Raw genomic sequence first — 13,049 nt, 5'->3', positions numbered from 1 at the left:
AAGAATATACAGAAAAACAGTACAAGAAAGGCCTTAATGACCTGGAACCATGATAGTGTGATCACTCACCTGGAGCCAGACATCTTGGAGTGTGAAGTCAAGTGGGCCTTAGGAAGCATTACTAAGAACAAAGCTAGTGGAGATGATGGAATTCCAGCTGAGCTATTTAAAAATCCTAAAAGATGATGCTGCTGTTAAAGTGCTGCACTCAATATGCCAGCAAATTTGGAAAACTCAGCAGTGGCCACAGGACTGGAAAAAGTCAGTTTTCTTTCCAATCCCAAAGAAAGGCAATGCTAAAGAGTGTTCAAAACTATATGATTGGTATCTCCAATTTTCTGAAGAGATTTTTAGTCTGTCCCATTCTATTGTTTCCTCTGTTTCTTTGCATTGTTCACTTAGAGAGGCTTTCTTATCTCTCCTTGCTAATCTCTGGAACTCTGCATTCAGTTGGTATATTTTTCCCTTTCTCCTTTGCATTTCACTTCTCGTCTTTTCTCTGCTATTTGTATGGCCTCCTCTGACAAACATTTTGCCTTCTTGTGTTTCTTTTTCTTTGGGATGGCTTTGGTCACCACCTCCTGTACAATGTTATGAACCTCCATCCATAGTTCTTCCATCACTCTGTCTTATCCCTTGAATCTAATTCCTTGAATGTATTTCTCCCCTCCACTGTATAATCATAAAGTATATGATTTAGGTCATATCTGAATGATCTAGCAGTTTCCTCTACTTTCTTCAATTTAAGTCTGAATTTTTCAACAAGGAGCTCATGATCTGAGCCGCAGTCACCTCCAGGTCTTGTTTTAGATGACTGTATAGAGCTTCTCCATCTTAAGCTGCAAAGAATATAACCAAACTGATTTCCATATTGACTGCTTGATGATGGGATTCTCTGGTGGCTCAGATGGTAAAGAATCCACCTGCAATGTGGGAGACCTCAGTTCGACCCCTGGATTGGAAAGATCCCCTGATGGAGGGCATGGCAACCCAACCAAGTATTCTTGCCTGGAGAATCCCCATGGACAGAGAAGCCTGGTGGGCTACTATCCATGGGATCACAAAGAGTCAGACATGAGCAAGCAACTAAGCACAGCACAGCACAGCACATCTGGTGATGTCCATGTGTAGAGTCATCTCTTTTGTTGTTGGAAGAGGCTGTTTGCTATGACTAGTGTGTTCTCTTGGCAAAACTCTGCTAGCCTTTGCCTTGCTTCATCTTGTACTCCAAGGCCAAACTTGCCTGTTACTCCAGGTATCTCTTAACTTCCTACTTTTGCATTCCAATACCCTATGATGAAAAGGACATCTTTTTTTTTGTATTAATTCTAGAAGGTCTTGTAGGTCTTCTTAGAATTATTCAACTTCAGCTTCTTTGGCATTAGTGTTTGGGGCATAGACTTCGATTACTGTAACATTGAATGGTTTGCCTTGGAAATGAACTGAGATCATTCTGTCATTTTTAAGACTGCACCAAAGTACTGCATTTCAGACTGTTTTGTTGACTACCGTATGACCCAGCAATCTCACTTTGGTATTGCATACACCCAGAGAAACTCTAATTTGAAAAGATACATGGACCCTAAGGTTCACAGTAGTACTAGTCACAGTAGCCAAGACATGCAAGCAACATAAACATCCATCAACAGATGAATGGATAAAGAAGATATGGGGGTGTGTGTGTGTGTGTGTGTGTGTGTGTGTGTGTGTGAGTGTGTACAGGCTTCTCTGAGAGGTCAGCTGGCAAAGAATCTGCCTGTAATGCAGGAGACCCTGGTTTGATTCTTGGGTCAGGGAGATCCCCTGGAGAAGGGATAGGCTACCCATTCCAGTATTCTTGGGCTTCCCTGGTGGCTCAGATGGTAAAGAATCCACCTGCAGTGTCGAGACCTGGGTTTGAATCCTGGGTTGGGAAGATCCCATGGAGGAGGGCATGGAAACCCACTCCAGGATTCCTGCCTAGAGAATCCCCATAGACAGAAGAGCCTGGCGGACTACAGTCCATGGGGTCCCAAAGAGTCATACATGACTGACTGGCACAGCATATAATGAGAATATTAAGGAGCCATAAAAAAGAATGAAATAATGCTCTTTTCAGCAACATGGACGAATCTGTAGATTATCATAGTAAGTGATATATATAAACTGAATCATTGTGTTGTATACCTGAAACTAACATAACATTGTAAATCAACTATATTTCTTAAAGTATACTTTATACTTATACTTTTTCAAAAAATTAAGCCAAATTGGCCTCTATTACTAGAATAAGTGTTTGTTTCCTAGCCCTGAGGCATCTATTTGCTAACATGTCATCAAATGTTAAACAATGAGATCAAATTGGATTTAACATATCTCAAGAGGAGGAAATCACAAAATTAATGCCTATTTCCACCTGGTGGTGGTTGTCTAGTTGCTAATTCATGTCCAAATCTTGAGACCCCAGGGGCTGCAGCCCACCAAGCTCCTCTATCCATGGGATTTCCCAGGGATGAATACTGGAATGGGTTGCCATTTCCTCTTCCAGAGGATCTTTCCAACCCAGGGATTGAACCCATATATCTTACATTGCAGGTAGATTCTTTACCAACTGAGCCACCAGGCAAGTCCCTATTTCCACCTAGGAGGTCTTAATTAGATGACAAGAAATACATAATATTTATCCTGAAGCTCCATGATCTGTTAATACCTAGTACACATACCAAAATAAGGAGGTACTTGCTAAACAAATGTTGAGCACATATGTTGGCCATTGGAGACACATTATTTGTGCGTTTTAGTTGTATGTAAATCCCATTAAAATGTTGAAATGTTTCATCTAACATATACCAGAAAAGAAATAAAAAATAACATTAACTTTAGACATTTTAATAGCACATAAGATAAAATTATTGGGCTTCCCCAGTGGCTCAGCAGGTAAAGATTTCACCTGCATGCAGGAGACATAGGAGACGTGAGCTCGATCGCTGGTTCGGGACGATCCCCTGTAGGAGGAAATGGTGACCCACTCTAGTGTTCTTCCTGAAAAATACCATGGACTGAAGAGTATGATGGCTACAGTCCAAAGGGTCACAAAGAGTCAGACACGACTAAAAAACTAAGCACAACAGAAATTAATACTAATCCATGTATTCTTGAACTGTTAACTCCTTCATATACTAGTTAAAATTATATTGTATGCTTGGAATATAGAAACTCTACAAAATCTAGGCCCACCTAATAATTTTCCAAGGGTGATGTTTTCTCCTCTCAATTAATCGATATAATGAACAATCTTGTATGAAGTAAAACTCTTACCAACACTAAAAAGTCACTTGGATATCAGTGAGATGTCACAGCTCAGTGCCACTGAGAATTTCTGAAAGGTATTCCCAACTCCACATGGTCATGAGGAAAATGTTCCTTTTCCAGTACATTCATTAATTCTTTATTCATTTTATTATTCTCCCTTTTACAGTCCTAAGTAACCTAATAATATAGCTTTTCTAGACTTTTAATCATTGCCTTTAGGATAAATTTCAAATAGATCCCTGAAGAGAATCCATGTGCCTCCTAATAAGTTTAAACTTCCAGTTAACTGGAAACTGTAAGGTAGTGAGTCCAGAGCTTGGTTTCAGGCTGAGACTTCAGGGGATATAGGACAAAGGCCCAGCTTCTCCTAGGTGCCTGACAAAAACCATGGCTTCCTACTGGTTCTACTAAAGATGTTTTCACAGGTGATGCTCTTAGAAGAACATTCAAAATCCCAGAGAAAATTTTAAAAGCATGTTGTTGCACTTGATATCATGTGAGAAGATGTTAAAGAAATACATTCCAGTTGTACAGAATTTGAGCTTCTTTAGTGAGACTGTTTTTGCATTTCCATATAGTGGCCTGCATTGCAGAAGGACATCATTCTAAGACATAAAGAAGAATAATCCTGAATAATCCTGACATTTCCAGTACTTCTAGAGTTTGAACTACACTATTCCCCATCACTCACTGGAAACAAAGAGAAAGGGCTATCTTGTATGTGAAGTGTCCAACTCCTGTGAAAGTGGTCCACTTATGGGGAGACTTCACCACTGATGTCAGCCTGTGGCAGGGAAGACAGAAAACGCAAGAGCTGCTTCCTCCAGAAATATCAAAAATATGAAAATATCCTCCTTTATTTTCTGACGGTCCCATATTTTTCTTCCTGGAATGTTTCTGTGTGTTTTAATCTGCTGATGATCCTCTCTTTCACTCCTAACCACTGCCACTTGATGACACATTCCATTCAGTCAGGAGTCTAAGGCTCCTTCTATGCACATCCCCACCCCCTGAGCTAGAGATGGCAACTTTCCACTCCTTGGAATGGTACCTCCTTCTCCTGAGGGGACCCAAGTATCATTACTCTCCTGAAAATGCAATTGTTCCAGCTACCTTGCACAGTTTATCAGTAAAGTCTCTCTTCCCTCCTTTTATAACACTGAGGATTCAAACATCTTATAACCTGGTCATAAATCCTCTCATTGCAGAAAGTTGACACCTGGAATGAAATAAGGGTATCACAGATAGATATTGGGTTTTTAGAGCTTTTATCCCCCCTAATTGGCCAGAATTCCATTAGGGTGACAGCAGGAAATATTTTCTGCTAGTTAAAGAGATCTGATTCCGATGGAGACAGTGTGACTAGTGCAAGGGAGCACAGGAGTAGACACCTCTGAGAACAATCTCCAGTGAATGAGGTTCATCTTTAGTCCCTCCCTAATTCCAGCACCTCTGTCTTTCTCTGCTGATCAAATTCCTCCCTCTTGCACCTAAAAGTCTGAATTTTCCCCTCACCTCTGGGATCCCTTTAGCCCACCTGTCCAGGCTGACCCACTACACACATCATTGTGTGTGTGCGAGTTGCTCAGTCATGTCTGAATTTTTTGACCCATGGACTGTAGCCTGCCAAGCTCCTCCATCCATGGAATTCTCCAGGCAAGAATACTGGGGTGGGTAGCAATTTCCTGCTCCGGGGATCTTCCTGACTCAAGGATCGAACCTAGGTGTCCGGCATTGCACACACCATCAATGCATATATTCATTCCAAAAACATCTTTAAACAACCACTTGGGTAGGGCTCGTTTAAAACAGATGAATCGCCAGTCTAGGTTTGATGCAGGATACAGGATACCTGGGGCTGGTGCACTGGGATGACCCAGAGAGATGGTATGGGGAGGGAGATGGGAGGGGGGTTCAGGATTGGGAACTCATGTATACCCGTGGTGGATTCATGTTGATGTATGGTGCCGGGAGCCAGCGTGAGGAACTCTGCCCATGGCAAAGGTCATGAAGAAGGAGGCTTGGCATTACGCAAAGGCAAGATCGAGCCTCAGGAGACCCCCTGTTCCCGAGCATCTGTTCCCGAGCATCTATCCCCAAAACCAGAGTCTGTTTTATGCTCTCACCTACACCTCTGACTTTACGGGGTCTCTCTCCCATTACCATTTCTCTCAGAGAAGGAGTTAACTTGAAGCTCCAGTTAATAAAAATTCCTGGGCGTGACAAGAGTGTGTCAACTTACAAACTCCTCTGAAGGTTCTCTAGCCTGCCTGAGTGGGTTCGTCTGGCCACATGTGATTGTTTACAGCCTCCCAACCATGAGAGGCACGAGATGCTTTAAACTTTTTATATACAGACTCTTTTGAAAAGTTAGAAAATTATTAGTATAGTATGCTGCTAAGTCACTTCAGTTGTGTCCTACTCTGTGCGACCCCATAGACGGCAGCCCACCAGGCTCCCCCATCCCTGGGATTCTCCAGGCAAGAACACCAGAGTGGGTTGCCATTTCCTTCTCCAATGCATGAAAGTGGAAGTGAAAGTGAAGTCACTCAGTCGTGTCTGACTCTTAGTGATCCCACGGACTGCAGCCCACTAGGCTCCTCCATCCATGGGATTTTCCAGGCAAGAGTACTGGAGTGGGGTGCCATTGCCTCCGTAGTATAGTATAGTGGGTTGATTAGGAATTACATTGGTGAAGGGTTTTTCATTTATTGTGCCAATAATTACTGCTAATTCCCTGCCCTGGGTGTGACAAGGGTGTCTCAGGTCAAACCTCTCTGCTGGCAAACTAGCTTGTGTGACAGGATTATCCATACTCCTGCCAAACACATGATTGTTTACTACCTCTCAACCATAAACAGCACAGAGAGTTTGGAGTATTTTGAAAGTCTTAATTAGCATAGGGCTTTTCTCATTGTTGAGTCAATGATTGCCGCCAGGCCTCCATATCCTTAGGCACCTGGGAATATATTAATCAATGTATTTGGAATATAGAAAAGGAAATATAGTAGTTTTTGATGTTAGCAATACTAGACCTTTTGAGTTAATGAATTTTCTCTTTTGTTATAGATCACTGTACTTTGTTATAAATCACTGTGTCCTTGCTATGTAAAAATGTAACTTTATCACTATCTTAAGACTAAATAGATCTTAAGGGGAATACTGGTGAAGGGTTTTCATTTGTTGAGCCAATATTTGCTGTTAAATCTCCATATTCCTTGCCCCTATAATGAATATAACTAGCATATAGGAGAAATAAGTATTAACCTTTAAGCTTAATCATGTTAAACCTTAAATTAAGTAAATTCCTTTCTTGATTGTAACCCACTACACCCTCACTCTATAGGAATGCAACTTTATTTGGAGGGTGGTGCCTGGTTTAAGAAAAAATCACCCCTGGAAAAAATAAGTTTTCTGATTGACTGACCATTATCAGAAAGGGCCATAAAATGTCAGCAGGCCTCATGGCCAGAAGATGATGTAAAACCCATAAGACCTTTGTATAATTTTATATGAAGCACCTGATTGTGACAAGGGTCAGGTCTGCTGACCCCCGCGTGACTCTGTATTCATCCCTACGTATAACAAACAGTATATAAGCAAACCTGAAAAATAAAGAAATCGGATCAGTTTCTGGAAAGACTGATTCCCCTGTGTCATTCTTTCCCCTTCTGGCTGAATTCCCATCTGGTACGTGGGTACTCACCAAGCCTGCTAATTTTGCCTGGGCTTCTAAGATCGGACCAGGGAGGCATCAGTGCCTCCTCTCCTTCGGGAGAACGGAAAGACACCTGTGGCCTACATAGGTGGTGATTGGTATTCCACGTAAACCAAGTTATTCAGCCTCTTTTTCTCCACTAATTTTCCTACTACACTATCCATTTCTAATCTCTCTCTATCTTTAATTAAATAAGTTTTTTCCTAGGATGCCTACTCCGTCTCCCCTCAAATTACCCTGGATCCACCCAGGCTGGACCCTGGCAGTATGGCAAAACCAAGACAGTAGTGTAAAATAAAATAAAAAACACAGTTCTAAAATCCTCTTTTTAAAACCTTTACCCTCTACCATGATCAACCCTTCACTTTCCACAGTTTTCTCCTATTCCCACCCTGGTATAAACCTGATTCAGCCTCCCACAGGACAGCATGATATGAAGCTGGTATCTTCCACTCAGTAAGTAAATGAAAACTCAGGTTTATAACCTAACAACTTGATCCAGAATTGAGATTTTCATTAGTGTTTAAAGACATCTAACACATCTAGAAAGGCATTGTTTAGGATGGGGCAGGAAGGTCACCTCCTTTCTCTGTGATACCCTCTAAATCTTAAATGACACAGTAGTTAATGTCTTCAAGCACAGTAACTGTGGATGGAGGATAAGAGAAAAAAGTTTCTCTAAAAATGTCACAGTGAGTAAATACAAGAGATTCCAGAAATATTCTCACTTACTGTGAGAGGCTCTGAGCCTGCCATGGACCCTGTGGTCAGATCTTCTTGTGAGTAAAGTGGAAGAATGAACACAATCTTCAGGATAGTTTGAAAATACCCAAACAATTGAAAAATATTAAAATAGCTAAGCACTGCAAAAAATAAGTCCAATTTATTATTTTAACTTGCTTTAATAAGCTTTATGAGACAGTTTTGCTTTCAGCAACATGTACAAATGTATCCATTCAAGATCCTCAAAAGTAAATTTTTCAGCTGCTCATGCTTCATCACTACTGGATCCTGGTTCTACAGACACACAAAGGTAAGCAATGCCCTTTTTGTCCAGGCCCACAGGTAACATGGACTAGTTGAAGATGGGCTTAAGCTGATGGGTTGTTAATGTGATCACAATTTAAATTTCTCTTGATTATTTATTAACAGCTTGGGGTCACAGATTGCTGACAAGGAGAGAATGTCCAAAAACAGATGCTCTGTGAAAAAAGCAGTTTTAACATTTTTGTGAGTTCAGGCTACCTTGACTTAAACAATAGAGGGCCAAACAGAAGAGGACTGGTCAGTCAGCCTAAAATGTCCAAGACATGTAGGAGTCTTCATATATAGGACATGACCTAGTACACAGAACTATGAATTAGGATTCAAAATTATCCAGGGTATAGCATCCCTTCCCAAATGTATTGCTCACCATCCTGGTCCTCAAGGACAACTGAGTGAGACTAAGGGCAAGAGGATGAAAGTAATGGTTAAGAAAAACTTGCAGTAATATTTCACTGAACCTTTAAAGAGCAATAATACAATAATTCATACACAACAAAACTGGAAGGAGCTTCTTCCATTATTGCAAAAGGCTGGTACCCTCTAAAAGATGATATATCATCAGAAATTTTGCAGTGACATGAGATAACATGATTCTTGCTGATAACAGCATCCTTGAAATTCAATAGCAGAACTTTTGCCAGGCACCAGTGCTATTTGAATATTTGGAAAGAAAGAAGGAAATTGTGCTTGGAGTTCTCAGAAGTCTTGTCTGAGGCACACATGAGATGCCATACAGGAGTTTCTAGAATCATCCAAAAGACATAATCTAAAGCTAACACAGAATGGGTGGAAATGAAGTCAGAGAAGTGGTGTTTTGTGATTGCTAGTTATGATGGGTCCATATTCACAAGAAGTTCACAGACTGGAGGGAAAAATTGAGATATATATTTATAATCAAGTAAAAAAGAAGCAAATTTCAGACTATGACATCATGCAAGGAACCCAGTGTTTGAACAGAGAGATGTGGATTTAGAGGAGGGAGCAGTCAACACAGCCTACAAGAGAAAGGCTCAGCTGAAAAGGCCAGGAGAATTTGGAACAAATGAACTGTGAAGAAAGCTGAGCACTGAACTTTTGAACTGTGGTGTTGGAGAAGACTCTTGAGAGTCCCTTGGACTGCAAGGAGATCCAACCAGTCCATTCTAAAGGAGATCAGTCCTGGGATTTCTTTGGAAGGAATGATGCTAAAGCTGAAACTCCAGTACTTTGGTCACCTCATGTGAAGAGTTGACTCATTGGAAAAGACTCTGATGCTGGGAGGGATTGGGGGCAGGAGGAGAAGGGGACGACAGAGGATGAGATAGCTGGATGGCACCACCGACTTGATGGACGTCAGTTTGAGTGAACTCCGGTAGTTGGTGATGGACAGGGAGGCCTGGCATGCTGCAATTCATGGGGTCACAAAGAGTCAGACACAACTGAGTGACTGAACTGAACTGAACTGAACTAAGAAGAAGGATATTTGAAGGAAAGAACAGTGTGAGCACAGACACAGGAAAATATAAACCTGTCTGGTATCAAAAGTAACTTAATATGTTGAAGGTTAAGGAAAAGTGCAGAAGAACTCCAATTTTAGGAATAGGAAAACAATTCATAATGCTATGTCCCAAACCCAGAACTGATTTAGAAAAAATAGTTGAATTTATTTCCTGGTGCTTATACTGTCTCTCAACATGGCATTACATGTTGATAAAACTGATAAAAATCAGTTTTCTCATGAGTAAAATGGACATGATTGCCAGTCAAAATAAATCACAAAGTCACAATGAGAACAAATTGACAGTGTGATTGAATAAAGACCATACACATAAAAATGTCATTAAAATTTAAAATACTGTTAAATTTAAAAGGTATGTTGTCCATTCTAATGAGGTGGATGAACCTAGAGTCTATTATACAGATGGAAGTAAGTCATAAAGAGAAAGATAAATATCATATACTAACACATATATAGGAGAAGGCAATGGCACCCCACTCTAGCACTCTTGCCTGGAAAATCCCATGGACAAAGGAGCATGGTGGGCTGCAGTCCATGGGGTCGCTAAGAGTTGGACATGACTGAGCGACTTCACTATCACTTTTCACTTTCATGCGTTCGGAAAGGAAATAGCAACCCACTCCAGTGTTCTTGCCTAGAGAATCCCAGGGACGCGGGAGCCTGGTGGGCTGCCGTCTATGGGGTCGCACAGAGTCGGACACGACTGAAGCGACTTAGCAGCAGCAGCAGCAACAACACATATATATAGAATCTAGAAAGATGGTACCGAAGAATTCATTTGCAAGGGAGCAATGGAGAAACAGACATAGAGAATAGACTTATGCATGGGGAAAGGGTGAGCTGTATGGAGAGAGTAACACAGAAACTTATGTTATCGTATGTAAAATAGACAGCCAACAGGAATTTACTGTATGTCTCAGGAAACTCAAACAGGGGCTCTGTACCAACCTACAGGTGTGGGATGGGGAGGGAGATGGGAGTGAGGTTCAAGAGGGAGGGGACATGTGTATACCTATGACTGATTCAAGTTGAGGTTTGACAGAAAACAACAAAATTCTGTAAAGCAATTATCCTTCAATTAAAAAATTAATTAATAAAAAATAAATAAGCAACAGTGATATATTATACAGCACAGGGAAATATAGCCATTAACTTGTAATAATTTTAAATTGAATATAACCTATAAATATAGAGTCACTCTGCTGTACACTTGAAACATAATACTATAAATCAACTAGACTTCAATAAAAAAAGGGATGTAAATGATCAAAAAAATTAAAAAGTATTGATGACCATGAACAAACAAATAATGATTGGGAAAAAAGGAACTGAGAGATTTAGAACAACTGCTGCAGATATGTGCTACAATGTTTTCCATACTAAATGATTACAAGGATTTCTAAACTATAAGAATTTAGCTGAAACTAAGTATACCATATATGAGTAGATGAGGCAAATATATTCATTTTTTTTCCAGTTAAAACCCAGTGGAGGAAGAATAGGATTCTCTGAAGTATGTGAAGATTGTGATTCAAGATCAATAATGAAAAAACAGGATAAACATTCTTGCTGCCACACAGTGAGGACAAGTTTGAGATGTTATAACTCAGCATTTAGGAAGACCAGGGTGTAATGATGAGGAGTAATGATGAACTGAAGGAAAAGGAAGAGATTACAATTATAGGTGATTTCATTTCTCTTTCTATTTTATTCCAAGGAAACAGCCTCCACAAATGGCCTTGAGGAACCACAGCACCATCACCGAGCTCATCCTCACTGGGCTGTCAGACGACCCCCACATCCAGGCTCTGCTCTTTGCGCTCTTCCTGGTGACTTACCTCCTGACCGTGATGGGGAACCTGACGATCAGGGCTGACTCCCATCTCCACACGCCCATGTACTTCTTCGTGAGTAATCTATCATTCGTGGACTTCTGCTTCTCCTCTGTCACTGTGCCCAAGGCGCTTGAAGGATCTTATGTCTGAGAAGACCATCTCCATAGAGGGCTGCCTGGCCCAGGTCTTCTTTGTGTTTATTGCTCCAGGGACTGAAGCCTGTCTGCTGTCAGCCATGGCCTATGACTGCTATGCTGCAGTCTGCCACCCGCTGCTCTATAGCCAGATGATGAGCAACAGCTCTGTGTGAGGCTCGTGTTGATCTCATGGGGCCTGGCTTCTCTCAATGCAGTCATCACTGTGCTTTTGACTATTAATCTGGATTTCTGTGAGGCCCAAACCATCCACCACTACACCTGTGAGCTGCCCTCCCTCTTCCCTCTGTCTTGTTCCAATATCTCCATCAATATCAGTATTTTGTCCTTCTCCACTATATTCCTTGCGCTTGGAAACTTCCTCCCAATCTTCTTCTCCTATGTTCGTATTATATTCAACATTCTGATCATCAGCTCCACCATAGGCAGGAGCAAAGCTTTCTCTTCCTGCTCCTCCCACCTCATCGCAGTGATCCTGTTCTTTGGCTCAGGTATGTTTTAAACATTGCTATCTCATGCTTCCCTCTGGTTCCTCCCTGGATTCACTCTGCTCCATACAGTAAGGTGTGATCACACCCAAGCTGAGTCCCCTCATCTACAGCCTCAAAAACAAAGAAATAAAGACAGCTGTGAAAAGAATACGGAGTATATATTTGCAATATTTCACATGGTGAACTAAGTTATATTTACTCAGCATAATTGCAAAAATTAAACTTCCTCTTATGTTCCCAACCCCTCCAACTACACAGAGTCAAGCAGGATGCATGAATGATTCCAGAACTTCCCTGAACATTCCAGGTAATGATTACAAAGGAACCCTTGATTGTGGACCCCCATCATCTGGAAATTCTATGCTGTGTTGACTGGGACAGAATGTGAAGACACACTTACACAAGTACCTCAATAAGACAACAAAAATACTAGGGTGAAAAAGTAAAATACAGAGATTATTTGATTTCTCAAAAGTTACAAAATTAAATTCACAAGAATTTCTGCCCGAACTGTTTCATTTAAAAAAAGATTCAAATAATTCCTCCTTCATAAGAATATCACACTGGAAGAATAACAGTTGAAATAAATAATCAGAAAAGAACAGTTACTATTGCTCATATTGTTTAAGTGAATTATGTAATTTATTCCCAATGTAGTTATATGAAGATAAGATTTGATATTTAAATTTTAACAGGGAGAAGAAAAATCTATAAGTATTTGAAAACAATATGATTACTTGGAATCTCTATGAAAATTCTACTACAAATAAAAAGTCATCAGCACTCCAAAAGAACTTAATAGGTTAAAAATTGTAATAATAAAGCAGTCAGTAGAGTTTCTATACTCACAACTGTTGAACAAACCAAAATCATGTATCATGTAGAAAAGCATCCTTTTGTTATCATAAGTTCCATAGAAAATCCTCAGGATTAAACATAACAAGTACTTAGAGCTAATATAAACAAAGAAACAAACTTAACTAAATGATTTGAAAGATGTTTCATTAACACAGG

The 13,049-nt window shown here is 40.5% G+C and overlaps 1 pseudogene; it reads left to right on the top strand.

The window, feature by feature from the left end:
• LOC102171489 lies at window positions 11,288-12,218 on the top strand (annotated as a pseudogene).

Source organism: Capra hircus, chromosome 5, assembly GCF_001704415.2.
Source record: "Capra hircus breed San Clemente chromosome 5, ASM170441v1, whole genome shotgun sequence".
Lineage (NCBI taxonomy): Eukaryota > Metazoa > Chordata > Mammalia > Artiodactyla > Bovidae > Capra > Capra hircus.
Note: the sequence above shows the minus strand (reverse complement) of the source record. Positions and strands in the feature narration are given on the sequence as shown.